Source organism: Nycticebus coucang, chromosome 21, assembly GCF_027406575.1.
Source record: "Nycticebus coucang isolate mNycCou1 chromosome 21, mNycCou1.pri, whole genome shotgun sequence".
NCBI lineage: Eukaryota > Metazoa > Chordata > Mammalia > Primates > Lorisidae > Nycticebus > Nycticebus coucang.
This window is the reverse complement of record NC_069800.1, coordinates 2,052,299-2,069,388: the sequence shown is the minus strand read 5'-3', so window position 1 is coordinate 2,069,388 and position 17,090 is coordinate 2,052,299. Positions and strand designations below refer to the sequence as shown.

General features: G+C 40.9%; 1 pseudogene; it reads left to right on the top strand.

The window, feature by feature from the left end:
• Positions 1-17,090, top strand: part of LOC128574173 (rho GTPase-activating protein 28-like) — a 48,577-nt pseudogene that overhangs the window by 13,645 nt on the left and 17,842 nt on the right.

Genomic DNA, 17,090 nt, shown 5'->3' with positions numbered 1-17,090 from the left:
TTGCAGGAATTTGTAGTAATGGCCGTAACCACTAGAATACTCACACAGCCTTTCTAAACCCCAGTTCCATTTACGGTGCTGTTGGTGTCCACAGAAAACCACCTGTGCAGTATGAATGCTTTCCCTTTGCTTTCTTACTTCTGTAAGGTGGCAAACCCTACAATACAATAAAGGAAAGAATCATAGAAAAGGAAGGCTTTGCTCCTAAGTTTCCAGTGAAATATCGCACTGTGTGTACTGGCAGCGTTCACAGTGGTGGGTTCATTTCTGCTGTGGAATCACTCCTTGGCCTGTTGAACCTGTTTTAAATGATGAATCCCTGAGAAAAAAGTCTCAAGGTGAGGGTGGCGCCTGTGGCTCAAGGAGTAGGGCGCTGGTCCCATATGCCGGAGGTGGTGGGTTCAAACCCAGCCCCAGCCAAAAAAAAAAAGTCTCAAGGTGAGAAGTGACAGAAAAATTAATTCGGTAGTGTTCAGAACTACAAAACAGAAATACATAGAGGCAGAAAAGCATCTCTTCGTTAATTCCTTTGGTACATGTTTGGGGAAATACTGTTTGTATCAGAACTTGGGGCTTTTAGATAGAAGTGTGACGAGTTTTCTTCTAAGTGGAAACTGAGAAGAAATAGGCTGTGTCTATTGGATCTTCCAGAGAGCAGATGCTGAGACAGATGAGGGTTAATGGGATAGTGCTTCTAAAATATAAAGGGGCAGGCAGTGGGGTTGGGCAGGGTGAGTGCAGGACAAGGGGCAAGTCTGCAGTTCCTGGCGTGGAGGGCCCAGGGCCCAGCACCATGCCGCACTTGGTGCTCCGCTGCCGCTTCCTGCCAAGAACAAGGCTGAGGCAGGTCCAGAGGTGGTGAACAGCTAGAGAATTAGCCACCTGGGCTTTTTGCTCCTGAATGCCAAATCCTCTTTTGCAGGTAAATCATAGAGTTCCCAGGGGCATCAGGGATTAGGGCATATGGGAGAGTTATGATTTACCAGAGAACAGAGTTGGCTAAATCCTGGCACAAGTTCATCTGGAAGGCAGGCAGATTTCTAATGGCTCTAAATTTCAAAATTGAATCAGCTTTTTGTCGTGGTCTCTCATATGTTTGATTCTTACATATACTTTTGAATAAATGTATACTAAATCTGAGGATAAAAGCCATCACTTATTTTGGCTAAATCTTTGGTTATACCAGTAGAGTTGAGAACAAAAGTGAAATCAGAGAAGTGAATTTCCTACTCAGATTCTATCCCTGAAACCTGCCTTCGTGATTGGAAAGCCATATCTGAACATATTCTTACTGGTTTCTGTGTGTGTGTGTGTGTGGGTGTGTGGATATATGTGGAAAGTATGATGTGTCTGACTTAAAACCACTTTTCCTAATCACCAAAAGGAAATCATCATAGAACATTTCTTGAGGGCACGACGTTTAATGTCATAGCAAAAGTTACTTTTCTTTAGCTCATTTTTGGCTGAAAAAAAAAAAAAACATATCAAAGTTTAGAAATTCCTTCAAAATGTCCTTATAGGCACGTGCATTCCTGAACCACATTTAGGTCAAAGTCTCTTCATCCCCTAATCAGTTGCATATAGTTTCAGCCGATTTATTTCATTGCTTATTAGTCTGGAAACTGTAAACCAGATGTTCTCATGGTTTGAGCTCCAAGAAAGCTAATGTGAAAGAAAGATGGGCCAGTGAAGAGAGACAGAGAAATATGCAGTTGGAAAGGCCTGGAAACGTGAGATGTTAGAAGGGGCTTTCTCTCTCTCCTTTATTCAAACTTTAAACCATTCTATTTTTTTAGGGGGGGGTGTAATTTATCTGCTAGACTACTAAAAATTCTGTTATAATTATCCTCAAATTGTGCCAGTTGATGACACCAAGGCTGTGGCTCTGCCATTATCACAATTGGAACAGTTGGCCTGGCTGTGTGCTTTCAGTGCTCTGTAGGACAGCCCCATGAGGAAGCCGCTGACTTTAGCCGAGCAGAAGACTCACAACTCCAGAGCCAAGTCCCACATCTGAGGCCTCAGCTCATTTGGAACCAATTTAATGCTTTAATGTTCCCAATGATTTTCTTTTCAAAAATGACAGAAATTTGAGCCCAACACTAGGGGATCTATTTGATGGAAGAAAACCGACTGACATGTGAAGTTTTCTCTTCTCCATGGTTTCGGTAATCCTCAGGCTGCTGTGTTCTGTAATTACATTACCTGGCTTTTTCCCTCCCTGAGCCCAGTGGAAGCTACTAGTTTGCATGTGTATAAAGCCATCTGGAAACTGAAGGAGATTTCATGACATGGGTCCTTGACCCTTGCTTAGTGTTCTCATTAACAATAGATAGAAACACACAACTTTCTTAACCTCTAAGTGCTCCTGGTCTTTGGCAAAGTAAGGTATCACCTGGTGACATGGTTTTGCATTTAGAACTACTGACGAAATGTTAGCCCACCTCAAACCCCCCAAAAAAGACAATCTTTCTCTGAGTGTTGTTCTATACTGGCCATCCAGACGAGATGATGTGGTATTATTACCTAGATCGTCACACCACGTATGCATGGGCTCCCCATAGTAATGACACCACGGGCTGGAACAGACCCGAAGAAGGGAGAACACAGCATTCATTGAGTGCAGCCTGAGTGGCCACCCTGCTCTGGAAGCTTTACATGGTGTTACTGACTTAATCTCAGGAAGGGTCATTTCCATATCCCACATTGTACGCTGAGAAGGTTGAGGCACATACCATGCCACTATTCAGGTGTAGCGTGGGGACAAAAGTGTAAGGCATCCAGTTATAGTGCCTGCCCTTGGCTCTGGCACAGTGTTGTCCCTTAAGTCTGTGGTCCTGGTACCCGTCAGTGGCCTGTTAGGAGCCAGGCCGCACAGCAGGAGGTGAGTGTGTGCAATTCATCTGCTAGACTACTAAAAATTCTGTTATAATTATCCTCAAATTGTGCCAGTTGATGACACCAAGGCTGTAGCTCCGCCGTTATCACAATTGGAACAGCTGGCCTGGCTGTGTGCTTTCAGTGCAAAATGCAGCCCAACCTTATGGAGGACTGGGCAGGCCTGCAAACACGTGGGAGACGTGTGTGTCCTGGAATCAAACTTGGTTGTAACCGTTCCAGGAAGATGTCATTAGGCTGTGTGTTGCAGCCAGGTCAGTTACTTGAGTGGGATTATTCCTCATTCTGTATGTGAATAGCTGAGAGGCAAGCCTTCTTGATCGACTTTATAAATAGAAGAGAGGATGGCAGAAGGGATTATGAAAAAGAGGGGGAATCGGAGGCTTTGTGAAAATCTAGCAGCGCATGCGTCATGTGGGAATAGAGGGATTTTGCCAAAACCACAGAAAGGAAACTGTGATCTGAGCAAAGAACTTTTATATTTGTATAGAATTAGAAAATTATTTCAAGATTAACGTTACTCTAAAAATATTTTAGAAAATAACTTTAAAAAATTCATTTTCAAAATAGCTATTTCAATCTCCCGGATCATGTTGGGAAAAAAAAAAAAAATGCTCAGAAGCCTTAATCTACTGGCAAAAATAGTTTGTGTGATGATAGTTTTCAGAGGCGAAAAGGGTTAAGGTGGTGGAAACTCCCTGAATATTAACTGTTTTCATTGATTTGCAGCAATACCGTGAAGAACTGGATGCCAAGTTTAATGCTGATAAATTTAAATGGGACGTGCCATAGAGAAGCTGCAGTAATATTGAAAGCATTTTTACGAGTTCTGCCCACATCTCTCTTCCCTGTGGAATATATACCTGCCTTCATCGCTCTAATGAAAATAAGTGGAAGGAGTTGAAGGTGGATGGACTAAGATCTAAGTGACAGCAGAACAGAGATGGGATTGAGTGTGGTCACATATAGATCTGCGCTTCCTAACAATGGCTGGTGAAATATTCAGTCACCTACATTTACATGCTTCTATATTTAAGTCTCGGAGATACGATGTAGGTGGTTTTATAATCATTAAAAGGCGGAGGGATTTACAGAAAGACCAGTCTCTTGAGATTTGAATTCCTGCATGACCATCTGTTAGCCATGCAATCAAACTTTCTGAGCTTCAATTGCTGCATCTGTAAATTACAGAAAATAATTACTTGTCAGGGTTGCTGTGGGTATTGGATAAAGTCATCTAGAAGAGTGCCTGGTGTGTAATCATCCATCAAAAAATATGAGGTCTCTCTCTCCCTTCCTTAAATCTGAGCCCCTGAGTCTGATGATGCAGCGTGGAATAAATGCTACACAGAAGATTCTTTGTCACTGAAAATAACAATATCACATGGTTTCTGAAATTACAAAGTCACGTAGATTAGGTTTTAAGTGAGGTGCTGGGTAAAAGCAGAGAGACTTTAAAGCATGCATTGTATTTGGCAGTCAAGGACTGTTTTGGTGTGGTTTGAGCATAAGGGTTGAATATTGTAGAGGATATGGCAAAAAAAAAAATACAGAGAAGTAGAGGGACGCTAGATATCGGGGGTCTTAACTACTAACCTAGAAGTTCAGGGGTCACAAACCTAAGTATGTACAAGCCTGTTGAGTAAACGGTGATTCTACATGGAGAGGAAAGGTCTGTAGCCAAACTGAGAGGACGTGTCCTATCTAGAGAGATCCCCACTGCTCAGCTCCAGATAATGGTTGCCATGTAGGACTGACAACTAAATCCTGGCATTAATGGACTCCTTGAGATAATTTTTCCTGGTTTGTGTATTTTTTAGAGAAGTGAAGTCTCAATATGCACAGGCTGGGTACAGTAGCTGTTTATAGGTACACTCTCATTGCAACACAACTTCAAAATCCTGGGCTCGAGGGATCCTCCTGCCTCCCGAGGAGGTGGATCTGCAGGCGTCTGCAACTGTGCCCGTCTATTTGAAAATGTCAGCCACAGATTCAAATTGTAAAGTGCTGTGCGAGGTTAGTAAGTGCTGTCTATACCTGCCAGTTGACAACTGCTGCAGGTTGGTGAGAAGTATAAACTCATTAAAACCAAATTGGAAGAACATAGTAGATCCTCAGCTGAATGGCAAAATAAGCCCTAAAAATTAGTGGGTTCTAAAGTTGTGAAATTTTTAACTTAATTGGATTCATAAAATAATGTTTTATGTCTTCAAAGAAGAGAATATGGTAACAAGGCTGTCATTTTCTAAGCCTTAATTCTCCTGATGCTGTGACAGGATCTCCTTTCTTTGCAAGATCGAGTGTTTTCATTTTATGAGGAAAACCTACTGAGAAAAAGAAAAGAGCTACAAATTCCCTTCATTCATTTCTTATAATACTGCATTAATATTTTTTTCAGTTCTATAGTTTCCAGTTGGTTCTTTTAAAATATTTTCCATTTACCTACTAATAGTCCTGTTAGTAAAGGACTAATGTGAAGGAAACACGTCACTGAGCATAGTCCTCATAGCTGCTTCAGAGTCCTTATCAGCGAGTTCCAACCTCTCGGGCATCTCAGGTTTGCTCTCTGTCTTTGACAATGGGTTACACTTCTATGTTACTTTGTATGTCAAGTACATCTCAGGTATCTTTTGAACATTATGGATATTATGTTAGAGACTCTGGATTCTGTAATATTTCTCCAAAGAATGTTGTTTGGTTTCTTTTATTGTGGTTGCTGTTTCAAGCAGGCAGTTTGCTTGGCTGGACTGAAATTGCCAGTGATCTTTTGGACAGCAGTTCATCTCTCAGCTCAGTTATTAAATCCTTGGCTGTGTTGCCCCACATGCATGGTCTATGGGTTAGCCAAAGGTTTGGGTGGAGTTTATACCAGAATTAGGACCTTCTGTCTTTGGATCTGTCCTTTCTGGAATTCTCCCAGTAACTTTCTAATGGGGTGTGGTTACCATGAGCCCTGTCTTCTGGTGGTTCAGAGCAGAAAGACTGGGGTTTACTTTTTTGAGTTTAACTGCCCTGTGCAGCACTGTGTGCTGACCTCAGAATGAAAACCAGAAACTGGGACACTCTCCCAGTGCCATTTCCTACTTTCAAATGCCCATCTTTTCCTAAACATGCCTGCTTTTGCTCACTTTCCACAGCCCCAGGGAGTTGTGTTCTGTGCTTTGTCCAGAGAGTGTTGTCATTGTCAGCATGGCTGAGCTGGTAGGAGCTTACTCAGCAGTACCAGATACAGAATTCCATTTTTTTTTTTTTTTGAAGTAAAAAAAAAAAAATCTCCACAGGATTTTCTGTAAAGTTTGCTCTCTGGAAAATATGCTACAGAATTATTAATTGCAATTGATCTATGATTTATATGTTAAACGGTCTATCAAAACGAACTGCTCGCACAGAGGTGTTTCCGGTTTGGTTTAATTGGTATTAGGAATTACATGAGGATTCAAACCTCCATCTCCAGGCCTATTCAGTGAATCATAAGTAAGACAGCTATAGGAATACTAGTTTTCCTTACCATCCTTGACCCCTACCAGACTGTGGTCAGTACCCTTCAGTGAAAGGAGAAAGGGTTCACAAGGAGTCCTTGTTTCTTTGCATGACTTTGAAAGTGAAAAAATACTATATTGCAGGTGATTGATTTGATACCAGCCAACTCTGCAGGAAGCCCAAGGTTCTGGCCTGCTACCAGGAGGAAATAATTGCCTTTCTGCCACCTAAAGTAAGCTCTACCTGTAACGAGATTTTCTGAAGGGGGAAACCGTGCACACATGCACTTGTGTGTTGAAGCTGTCTCCCTTTATAGTCTAAAATGGAGCTCAGAGAACGTACTGTCTTTCCGGCTAGTGTAATTACTTTCCCTTTTCAACCTTGGTCTAAAAAACTGTCAATAAAAGTAAAGGACTAATGCTTTATCAATCAAGATTTAGATACTTTCATGAAAAGCGTAATAATTTTCTGGGAAAATAACGACTGCAAAAAAAAAAGAATACTCTCAACTAGGATGCAGTAAATGAATTAACTACAGAACGATTAACTATAAAACAGCTTAGGGCCAGTTTTCTGAATGCAATGAAAATGGATTATTTGCCAAATTAGATTTTTCATTGTAGGGAACATTATAATTCTCTGAAGTTGATGTAAATAGAGAGGTACCAAACCTACATCTACATCTCTTGGTTTTTCTTCCAGAGTTTTTTGTTTTTGTTTTTTTTTTTTGTTTTTTTTTATTGCATTGGAAAATCAGAGACAGCCCTCAGCCTGCAGTTTACAGATCAAATATTGTTCCATCTACTCCTTAGTACTTTGCATTGAGACATGCTCTTAACAGGTCCTGTTATTCAGGCAAGCTCATGTTTGTGTGTATTAGCCATTTTCAGTAAACCTAGGACCTGTGCCATTTTTGTTTACAGATTCAACACGAGTATCTAAAAATCTACATGTGGATTTTTTTTCTTTTTTGAGGCATCAGAATCCCATCCTATAAATGCTCCTCCCACTGGTGCTTCATCACATGGTTGTATCCACTTGTCTTCTACCCACTAATTCTGGCGCAATCAACTTCCCTGACTGGCAGCCTGTCACAGGCATGTTCCCACTACTTCCAAGCTCTGTTATAATAACTTGGCAGGTGGCTAGCTGACTAACTTCCAGTCATTGAATGTAAATAGGTTTTCCGTCAACTTGAGAGCTTCTTAGGGATTCCAGAACATTACACTTTTCTCCAAGAATTCCCCACCAAGAAACCATTTTAAGGAGAACCCTGATACAGAGGAAAGTCTGGATTCTCTGGTGACTCCTAAGTTTCCAGCACAAGTGATTGTGAATCACTGGGCTGTACAGGGAAGCCCTCAGAATAACCGCCAGCCCTCTGGCACCATCTTGTGTCATCATTAAGGAACGAAATAGTTAACAGTCTCCCAAAGACCAAACGAGTCACCTTCCCTAAATGTCCACAGAAGACCTAGAATAAAACAACAGCCAGGTGGCGCCTGTGGGTCAAAGGAGTAGGGCGCCAGCCCCAGATACTGGAGGTGGCGGGCTCAAACCTGACCCCAGCCAAAAACTGCAAAAAAAAAAAAAAACAAGAGCCAACACAGAAAGACAAGGATGTATGGATACTGCCTTAAACAGTCTACATATATGTATTCATCTTTTCTTCACAACACTCCTGCGAGGTTTCTCTGATGACTATTCCCACTTTACAGATAATAAAGTAGAAGCCACAACGGTTTAAATAACCTGCCTAAGGCTACACCGTGACTAAGTGGTGAACGCAGGATTTGAACCTGGTTCTAGAATCCATGCTGCAACAATTACACTTTGCTGCCTCATTATGTAGAAACAAAGTTTATTTTCTCTTGAGTTGAACTTAGGTTTTCTCTTCTCTTTATAGTATAAAAGTTAAGGCAAGGTTTGTGAAAGTACTTCAAAAAGGGAAATGCGATACAGATTCAGAATTAGTCGGAGCATCTCGCCAGCCACCTGCTTTGACTGTGGCACTGTGGGATGTGAGGGGGGAGCTGATGGACGGAGGCTCCTGTCCAAGTGAACAAATTGACATTGTTGGGCACAAAACCCGAGTCCTTAGCGCTGAAAGCTGTCAGGAGCCCTCCTGTGCTACCAGATGCTAGCAAGGGATGCTGTCAGAAGGCATCAGCATTATTTAAAATGTATGATTATTTGTGTTTTCCTGTTAGGTGGGCCTCACGTCCAAGTGCAGTTTCAAGCCTTGTACCTCATGGTCATGGCGCTGCCTGATGCCAACAGGGACACAGCCCAGGTACGTCCTGCTGCCCCCACACTCTGTCACTGGCTCTTACTGCTCAGAGGACATGGCTCATGTGGAAAAATGGAAACAGAGACAGCCGCTCACTGAGCCACCCACGCAGGCTGCAGACGCACTGCCTTTGCAAGCTCCCCCTGCCACTCCCCTAGACAAGAAGGAATGAGGATCCGGGAGTCTTCTTCAAATGTTACTGTTTCCTGCATTCCATTCACTCAAGAAATACTAAGTGTCTGCTCCGTGCCAGACACTGAGTGAAATGTTAGCAGGAGGAGAGGCCTGAACAATGTCACAAGGGAAGTGGACCTTGGTGACCTGGAAAACAAAACACTCTGTGACTGTTGGTCCTCAACTGCTTGCTTCAGTCTGGTGTAGGAGGGTGGCAGAAAGTAGTCTGATGAGCATCCATTGAAATCACTAATATAGGGGCAGTGTCTGTGGTTCAAAGGAGTAGGGAGCCAGCCCCATATGCTGGAGGTGGCAGGTTCAAACCTAGCCCCAGCCAAAAACCGAAATCACTAATATAAACAAAATTTCTAAAATGTGTTTTAAAATTTATGAAGATAATTTAATTTAAATAATTCTAGAATTTCAGAATTTTAGCAATCAGCTGATAGAATCTGGTCAGTTTACAGATTGGAAAAATAAAGCTTAGACAAGTGGTTTCTCCACTATAATATATAATAGAACATCTCATAGAATCACAGTTCTTCATCCCAGATACCCCTGTGTTTATTTTCAATCCATATCTTTGCTGTATTGAAGTTTCTCTTGCTATTTGGATAATCATTATATATGGAATAGGAAATTTATTACAAGTAGAGCAGGTATTTGGAGTCTTTGAAATGAAATTGAGATAAGGCTGAGTTGGAAAGAGTCTGCAATTTGGAGGCTGGTAAACAATGCTGTAAGCAAAGATGGTTCCTAGCGCCACCTCTCATCAATCAGTTCAGTGTGGGGAGGATCTTTCCTCCTACACAATGAGAAGACCTACGTCAATATTAATAGATGTCAATTATGTTATATCCTCCAGGCAAAAATGAGGATTAGCCATGGCATCAAAATGTCTAATGTAATTCACTAGTTTTCCAAAAGCTAGAAATTTCTTAGTGTGTTTTTTGCCTTTGTCTAAAAAATATTCTTTTGTCAAAAAAAAAAAATCTGGTATCAAATATCTGAGTCAGAAATGTCATCTACTCTGCCATATAACTGAGAATACAGAGATTATTAAATAATTGAATATATTTATCTTTTTTAATATCAATGTTTTTTATTGTTTGGGGATTCATTGAGGGTACAGAGAATTAGGTTACACTGATCGTATTTGTTAAAGTCCTACTTATAATTGTGTCCCACCCCCAAGAGATGTACCATACACCATGACTTCCCTTCCCCTTCCCCTTCACCCCCAATACATTTCTAAGAAAAGATCCCCCCAACACATCAGAGGACTGACGAACATGTTACACACACGCACACACATACACACACACACAGTTATTTTTCCATTCTATATTAGGACTGGACTTAAAATTGAAGCTGGCACAGGGTAGAGGACAAGAACTCTAGCTCAAGAGTTGGTCTCCTTGCTCAGAATCTGGCCCTGCCACTTAATTAATTGGTATTGGTCAAAGTTACTCAGTCCCTCTCTACCTCAGTTTCCTTATCTGCAAAATAACAATAATAGCACCCACCACACAGGGTTTGGCAGGATAATGAGTGAATGTATAGGTGGTATAAAGTACTAAGAATAATGTCTGGCTCATAATAAACCCTCAAGTAAATATTAATTCTTACTATTCTGTGCTATACATTTTCTCATTACAGATACTATACAGTAGAGTTTAAACTTGGAAAACCAGAGTACTTCCTTTTGATATTTCAGTCCCCTTGGTTAATTTCAGAATATTTTGATAAGTATCTTACTATAGTGGCTCAGCAAACTTTTATTAAACTTTCTCAAATCTGGTTTTATTTCTTCTTCTTCTTTTTTTAATGCTTAGAAAAGCTGCATACAAACATTTGCCTTTGGCTGGCTGAAGATTTCAAAATTGAAAAGCAATAGAAAAATAGCACTCAAAAACTACATTTTTTGATATTTCAATTGAGTTTACATTTGGGCTGAGAAGTGAAGAGATACTCATGTTATTTAAATGGGTTTTCCTTTCCCTTGGAAACAGTAAATAGTTTTCAACAGTAATGGTTTAAGTTGGGGGTGTTTTCCATAATTACTTTCATTTCTGCACAACAGAACCACCTTTTGTGTTTATTAAGCTGCAGTGCTCTCTCTTTCTGCTTTACATTTAATATTTGTTAAACTTGTTTAGGATAAAGAAAATAAGAAAATGAAAACTAGTATTTATAAAGACTCTAATGTAATAAACTCCACAAAAATGAAGCTATTACTTTGATGAAGCAGACAATTGAATAGACTGCTAATATTTCTTCTTACCACCTTTAAGCAATTAAAGGAGAAATACGGCACATATGACCATTCTGTACTTCTGACAGTTCTCCAGGGGCACAGTGACTGAGTATAAAATGAAGATAGTTATTAGTGGTACTTTTTGATCAATTATGAGCATGTGACACAATGCTGTTTTCTGTTAGGCCCTCATGACATTCTTCAATAAAGCAATTGCCAATGAATCCAAAAACCGAATGAGTTTGTGGAACATTTCTACGGTCATGGCACTAAACCTCTTCTTCAGTAGAAGGAAACATTCTGATATTGAAGAATTACTGTTAGCAAACACTGCAGCCCACATCATCCGCCTAATGCTTTAGTACCAGAAAATTCTGTGGAAGGTGAGTGGCAGTGTGATGACTGTCAGGCTCTCCTTGGACATCCAGAGCCCCAGGAACCGGGAAGACTCCGCGCTCAAGCAGTTCCCTTAGTTGCTGGGAGGAAATGTGGGAAGAGACTCCCAGGGTGCTGTTGCATCCTTACTCGGGCTGTAAGGGCCGCTCTCTAACACGTTTTCCCTTTCAAACAGAATTCCTCTCAGTTTTTTCTAAGCTTTACAAGGGCACATGCCACCGTCCTGGTTCCAGGATACTGAGTGGCAGGAAGGCCTTGTCATAACTGAGGACAGAATCCACCAGGGAGGTTTAATTCAAGTGTTTCCCTCTAGTCAAAGCTATTTTCCTTCCCCAGGTTCCATCTTTCTTAATCACTCAAGTGAGAAGGATGAAGCAAGCCACCATGTTGTTAAAGAAACAGCTGACAAGTGTACGGAGTTGCTCCGGAAGAAGACCATAGAACGTGAGGTGAGGACAGCGAGGGCACCAGGACCATCCTTGCCCAGACGGCCACTTCTCAAAGGGAGACACGAAGAGTTTGTAGGTTAGAACCAAAACGTTTGTATAATCACGAAGTATCAGACTGTCTTGGGACATTCAGCAGTGAGGAAAGTGGGTCTGTAACAGATGACCGTGGTCCTTCCATGTTGTTGAATTACGTGATTTTTGGCTAAAGTTCTTGGAATATCTGTATCATGAAGATTGAGATTCAGTTGAGTCCTCACCTGAAGTCCTCACAAAAGCTGGGCAGGCTAGTACCCAGGATGTCTCGTACATAAGGAAGATTAATGGAATAGCTTATCCTCAGGTTGTTTAGTGGAAATTCATCACACTCCAAAGAATTTGGAATTTTGTTTTGTTATTTGTGTGAAGGTATATAACAGAAATAGATTTTAGAAGAATTGTCTTTATTGCTTTTATTTAACTTGAGGATGACCTCAAATGCCAGGCCTTGCATTCAAACTGGAGCAGGACGCAGAGATACCTGGGATTTACTTTGTTCTTTTCTTTTCTTTCTTTCTTTTTTTTTTTGAGACAGAATATCACTCTATCGGCCTGGTTGGAGTGTTATGGCATCATAGCTCACAGCAACCTCAAACGCTTTGGCTCTAGAGATCCTCCTGCCTCAGCCTCCCAAGGAGCTAGGACTCTAGGTACCCACCACTACACCCAGCTAGTTTTTCTATTTTTAGTAGAGATGGGTCTCTTTTGCTCAGGCTGGTCTCAAACTGAGCTCAAGTGATTCACCTGCCCAGTCTCCCAGAGTGCTAGCATTACAGGCGCGAGCCACCTGCCCAACCTTTCCTATGAATATTTTTGACACACCGTTAGCTCTGGTCAAATTCCAAGTTAGGCAAGATGAAGGCAAGCCATCAGGTAGGTGAGAACAAATAATGAGAATTCTTCATGAGTAAGGTCTGTTCTGCTCCCTCCCTCTAGTCCCTGTGCTGGGTATTCAGGCTGTGATTTTCAAGGCTATCACTGGATGGGTAAAACATAGGTTAAAGTGATAACACCACATAGCTTGTTTGTTTTACCTGTGAATTCCCATGCTTGCAGCCTCTGAGTTAGTAACCAGAATTCTCTGAAGAAATCAATACTGATAGTTTTTGCCACTTTGTATCTTTCATGGAGGGGCAGACCTTCGGAGTGTCTTACTGTTACTTTCTCCTAGAAAACTCCAATGGCCTGAGTATGGTGTGTGAGGAGCTGGAACCCAGATCAGGTCTGCCTTTGCCATATGAGTGTGGACAAATTAGATTTCTTTCTGTGAGCCTCTGTGTTCTTATAAGTTTGTGGGGAAAGTAATGATACATCTATTTCACAGAGTTGTCATTTGGATTGAATCACATCAGGTAAGCATAAAGTACCTTCTGTACACTGCAAACTGTACACTACTATATATGAATGTCATTTATTTTAATGTTTTACTTGTAAATACAAGCAAGATAGAATTCAAAGCTTATAAATACTGTGGAAGCAACACTTGATACAGAAATAGTCTTCCTTTAGTTTTATTGAGCTATACAGTGGTTTTCATTCTTACTGTTAATTGTAATAGTTCATTAACAAGTTAGAAATTCAAAAGTTAGGAAAGACTGCAGAAGAAAAATGAAACTACTCTGGATTCCTCTTTTGGGGACAGTAATGTCACCCATAACAGGCCTGTGTGCACAGGAACCTCAGACAGGCTCTGTGCACATATCAGCAATATACATTCCTGCCCTTTTCACAGGAATGTAGTATACAGGAGACACTGTCCTCCATCCTGCTTTACTGACACGATAAATCATAGGAATTATTCCATATCAGTCTATAAAACTGGCTTATTTTTATGATATTCCATTCCAATAATTTGTTTGAGTAATCTCATATTGTCCAACAGTTAGATTGTGTGCAATCTTGTACTATTACACTGTCTGCTTCAGGGAATAATTATATATATATATATACACACATATATATTTTTAACAAATGAACATATTTCTAGCATAAATTTATGGATATGAAATTGTTGGGTCAAAGTGCATAAATATAGTTTGATAAATATCCACATACAGTGTTTTCCATAAAAATTGCACCAGTTTGCACTTCTGAAAGCAGAATACACTTGTTCTTTTCAACATTAACCCTAAAGACTAAATGTGTTTCCTTTAGATTACAAGCCCCGAGACTTCAAAGGTACTACAAAAATCACACTCTTTAAGAAGAATGGTAAGAAAATCTCTCATAACTGTTGACTCCCCACATGGTACTCTTCAGAGTCTCCATCCACATGCTCATGTACAATTTGGGTCACCATCTACCCTGCAAATGTGACATTTTCAGAGTGGCACATGAAGGAATCACTGGTACAGGGACTCGATGAGGGATGGCTCCAAACATGTGCTCAGGAATCCTGCACACAGCTGTAGAAATTTCTAGGATGAAAGTGATTATTATGATCATAGGTCCAATAATGTCAAGAGCATGGAACTGACCTTCTAGAACAGTGGGTCTCAACCCACAGGAACTGTATTAAAGGGCCGCAACATTAGGAAGGTTGAGAACCACTGTTCTAGAAACTTCTAGGAGGGGAGGGACATGACATGATCAAAGGAGTATTTTAGGAGTACAGTCTTGACTGCAATGAACCAGGGGCTCTGCCTCCTCCCAAACCCAAGCCCCTCAGGATCTCTCCCCTGACGGCTTCTCATGGTTCTTTAATATTAGGAAAGTGCTATAAGAAATTATGCTTTTCAAAAACTTTGTATTAGGACTGACATAATAAGTTTCCATAAAAATAATGGCTTAAAACAATGAAGTTATTCCCCCAGGTGGCACCTGTGGCTCAAAGGAATAGGGCACTGGCCCCATATGCCAGAGGTGGCGGGTTCAAACCCAGCCCCAGCCCCAGCCAAAACTGCAAAAAAAAAAAAAAAAAAAAGTTATTCCCTCACAACTCTGGAGGCTAAAATCCGAACTCAAGATGTCCGCATGGTTGGGTCCTTCCTAGGGCTGAGAGAAGGGCCTGTTTCTTGCCTCTCTGGGAGCCTAGAGGGGACGCCCATGGTCCTGAGCGTTTCTCAGCAGGTGGGTGTGTCACCCGGATCTCTGCCTCTGTTGTCACGTGGTTGTCTCTCTGTGTGTCTGTGTCTATGTCATTTCTCTTAAAAGGACTCCAGCCACACTGGCTGAAGGGCCTTCCCCTTGACCTCCAGTTTGACCTCCCCTTAGCTAATTACACTTTCAATGACCCTATTTCCAAATAAGGTCACAACCTCTTTTGGGAAAGACACAGTCATTCTAGGCTGTCTGTGACATCAGTTCATATAATCCTTACATCATGACAGCATTATTATTTGAGAAGGTACAGCTTTTAAAATGATTGCCTGAGGAGTAACCACATTCTCAAACAAATAGAAATTTGTCTGTTCTCTTCCTAAATTCAGAATAAATTAAAAGATTAAAATATTCAAAATTTTGAGAAAAAGAAATTTTCCAAACAATCCTAACAAAACAGAAATTTCTATTAATCAGACAGCATAATTCTTTAAATATCCCACTTAGTTTTATCCCAGTTAGACTAAAAGAAAAAAAATGAATATTCCATTTAGGTGAAAGCATGGTTGGAGGTCCCCAGGCCAGTCAAGTCTTGGAAAAGCAAAGTCACTATCTTCCCAACAGTGGTGCACACTGGGCTCTGCTTAATCTTGTCACACTTTGAGGGATCATGTTTAAAGTACCCATGTGGAATTCAATCTGGGCTGGACATTGATGGCCACTAACTAAAGAAAGGGGGTATTTGGCTCAGCGACTGTAGCTCAAACAGCTATGGCACTAGCCACATACACCAGAGCTGGTGGGTTCGAATCCAGCCCGGGCCTGCCAAACAACGACAACTGCAACCAAAAAATAACCAGGCACTGTCATGGGCGCCTGTAGTCCCAGCTACTTGGGAGGCTGAGGCAAGAGAATTGCTTATGCCCAGGGATTTAGAGGTTTCTATGAGCTCTGATGCCAGGGCACTCTACCCAGGGTGACAGCTTGATGCTCTGTCTCAAAAAAAAAAAAAAAAAAGAAAGAAAGAGGGTATTAGAGAAGCCCTGTCTTCTAATTGATCCTTAAAACATTCAGAAAGTTTGAGCTTCTTAAAATATCATAAAGTATGATAAATATAATAAAGAATTCTGCTTTCACTTTCCTAATTCTGTGGCTCAAAGGAATAGGGCACTGACCCCATATGCCAGAGGTGGCGGGTTCAAACCCAGCCCCAGCCAAAACTGCAAAAAAAAAAAAAAAAAAAAAAAGTTATTCCCTCACAACTCTGGAGGCTCAAATCCGAACTCAAGATGTGACAAAGTAGACTCATTTAGGACTTGGTTCAATAAGTATATTGACAGAAACATTTGATTTCTTTCATAACCTAGTTTTATTCCTTTCATGATTCCCAGGCATCCTAGCAAGGCCTAATCATGTAGCAACAGTAAAATCCCAGGCTGGTCCAGCCATAAGTGAGTCTCCAGGAACAAAAGGAAGAAAGCAGTGTTTTGTTCTGGTTAAATACGGGTCATGTTTACACAATTCCCTAACTCAGAGCACCACTGATTTTTGTATCTCTTAAGTGCATCACTGAGCTGACATTCATCCCAGTTTGACAGAATGTACCAACTTTCTCCTCACTGGCAGTCTGACATGCCGGAGGGAGTCATACGTGTCCACACTCACTTCTCTCCAAGGGGTCCATCGCCATTCAGCTCAACAGTCAAACCAAAGCCAAAGACATTCTGGCCAAGTTTCAGTGTGAGAACAGGTGAGCACATGGGAGTGGATGTCTCTACAGGGGAAGATGCACCTTTCAGACGAGTAACTTTCCAGTAGTTTACATATTTGGACTTCTGAAAAGTTAGAGCCTATTACTTTGGAGACTTTATCAGTAAATTACTACAGTAAAAAGTAGAGAAAGAAATTAGTAGAAATAGAATTACCAATAACAAAAGCTGTTTTTTAAAGGAATTTCTACAAGTGGAAATTTTAATAGGTTTTATATGTCTTGGAAAGTTATTTTACTCAGTAAAAGAATCTTACCTTTTACTAGAACAAAGGATATAGCAAGTTAATTTTGTAGATATCT